The sequence below is a fragment of the Montipora capricornis genome, chromosome 1 (assembly GCF_036669925.1).
Source record: "Montipora capricornis isolate CH-2021 chromosome 1, ASM3666992v2, whole genome shotgun sequence".
NCBI classification, from domain to species: domain Eukaryota; kingdom Metazoa; phylum Cnidaria; class Anthozoa; order Scleractinia; family Acroporidae; genus Montipora; species Montipora capricornis.
In genome coordinates this window covers 455,109-457,608 of record NC_090883.1, presented here as the reverse complement: position 1 = coordinate 457,608, position 2,500 = coordinate 455,109, and the positions used below count along the sequence as shown (strand labels likewise).

Below are 2,500 nucleotides of genomic sequence, written 5' to 3'. Positions count from 1 at the left end.
TGTATATCTTAGTTTTTTGTAAGGGAGGAGAAATTACATCCACCTACATCTAAATCAGTTCCTCTTCACTATGACACAAATAAGATTTTTTTTTTAATTTTCTTTGCAGTTGGAAATCTTCAGTATTGATTTTTGGGTTATAACTTTACTTTCTCTTGCGACTGAATATAACGCTGGAGTGTTTTTGTAGATCATAAAGAGGTGTGTTAAAAACAAAACACCTTGATATGTTTGAAAACACACAAGGTGTCTTACGAAATCACACCTAATTTTAGAGTGTAGGGTGGTGTTGTCAGATGAGGGTGGAACTTGTTCTTCTATCTTCTTCTGCATCAACTTGTCAACTGTCCTTAATAGCACCTTTTGATCGGTTGAGTGATCAGTGATGGCAGACGTATAACACGTCAACTTCAGCGTCTCCACAAGATTGTTAACAACACAACATTGCTGGACATATGCATCTCTATAAACTTATGCACCCGTAGAACGCCATCCTCTCTCAAGCTTCCGTCTTTTATTTTTCATATTTTAACATCACCTCTCCGAGGACATCATGCAGTCGTCGCTCGGAGGTGTGATGCAAAAGCAACGCTTTTTACGCTTTAAACGTTACCCGGCAGCCTATGCTCTATGCTCTCATGAAATCAATGAAAGACTCCAGATGTTGCAAGTCTAAACAAAGTCTATTGTATTTGAGACAAACCTTACTGACAACTAATTTACATGGAAAAACTTTTCTATTCCCATTGGGTAAGAGAAACGAAGCTTTCAAGTAACACAGTTCAGAAAAGATGCGATTCAGTGCAAAATGAAGTAAAAAGAAAGCATTCTTATTGGTCAATGAATAAAGAACCTCACAGATAGCCAATCAAATGCAAGTACAGGATGGCGCAAAATGGGGATACGTGATTAGGTATTCGTGATAGGCATGCGTTACTCCTGCATAAGTATGATAAGCTATCCAACCTCGACCCCAGAGCTCTTCTCTTGGCAAGAGCTCTGGGGAACACTGAAACGAAGTTCTTTTCACATTGGTTTTCGTGAAGAACAATCAAATGCGTCTCTAATTGGTACACTTCATGTTAGCACTAGGGGTGAGCAGGCGCCGTGAGGTTCAAATAGCCAATTTTTGGCTATAAGAACTCTACAGCGCATGTTCTCCTACATGAAGTTTCCCAGAGCCTTGGGTCGATCCGAGGCTCTGGTGGCGAGAATGGATAAGCTATCTTGATACTTTTTCATGCATATCATTAATAAGTAATCGCATGAATTTTCCCATGTAATATGGAACACAATCCACGATCCATTCTTTGTATATTTCAAACTTGCAAAGTATATAATTGAAAATTATAAATCCTGTCACTCTTGACTTCTTTTAAGAAAGTTGTTAAAAGTTTCACTTAATTATTTGCATGCATCGTATAACATTTTCAGAAGAGAGGAAGTTTGTCATATGATTTTTTCAACCAATCGAATGATTACACAACATGTTATACAAAGTTCACGAACAAAGTTTTTAAAATGAGGAACCGCTGATAAATTAATTCATAAACCAAGCTCGCAATCTCTAACTTTAACAATAAAACAGCAAATACTAAAGGAGGCAGGTATAAGTAAAATTAAAGAAGATTAAAATGGACTGTGATTTTGGTTTTTGCAAACTGTTCAGCCTAACAGTTTTTCAAAGTTTATCTCTGTTCATCAGTTGTAACTTTAATTAAGTATGCTCCGCTGACACGTTTTCGTCTCAACAGCTTTGGTTTGTGCTGTTTAAAAGTTTTTTTCTAAGTTAACGTTAAGTTGTATAGCAAGAAGGGGCAAGTACCCTCGAACTGTTTGGTTCACTTTTAAAATCCTTGTGCGCAAATTTGAACTTTCCTTTACAAATCATTCGCATTATGCGCAGCACAGTTCCTTCGAATTTTTTGTTACCACAAAATAAACTTTAGTGCCATTACACAGCCCTTTTAAGTAGTTCCTGAGTTTTGCCGTAAACCCTTTGGTTACAGGTTTAACTGACCAATGGAAAGGCTAAGCATACCTGGTATTGGACACTTTTCACTGGAGCCAGGGAAATCTCCCTTAATCGAAGCTTTAGGCCTGTTGGAATATACAAATATATCGGGGAAATAAAATAGTGTCACAGAACTTTTGAACATTCCTTTTCATTCTTTTTTGTTGCTCTCGTTGTTGTTTGCAATAATTGAGGTCGATTTAGAAGCAAGTCAAAATAGTCGCGTTCGTCTTTTACATGACCATTCTAAATTATAAAAAAAATCAACAAAATTGTAATATTAAAACAAAACTTTTGAATTTTTAAGAAAATTTCAAAAAGCTTAACACCAAATTTGAATCATAGGCGATCTTGAGCAACAGTTGATTCAACAACAACGAAAATGAAAAATCTACATTAAATCATATCGTGACTGTCTATATGAGAATCGACCCCGAATTGTCTAATCCTCGTCGAGGAAAGGATGGGAAGACTGACAAGATTTCG

The 2,500-nt window shown here is 36.5% G+C and overlaps 1 protein-coding gene across 1 annotated transcript in view; it reads right to left on the bottom strand.

Moving 5' to 3' along the window:
* The window catches only part of LOC138049806 (dorsal-ventral patterning tolloid-like protein 1), a 49,595-nt gene that overhangs the window by 45,029 nt on the left and 2,066 nt on the right, over positions 1 to 2,500 (bottom strand). Inside the window, exon 2 of the mRNA XM_068896252.1 lies at positions 2,042 to 2,100. The gene's annotated coding sequence lies outside the window, so the exon portion shown is untranslated. The remainder of the gene's footprint in view (positions 1 to 2,041; positions 2,101 to 2,500) is intronic.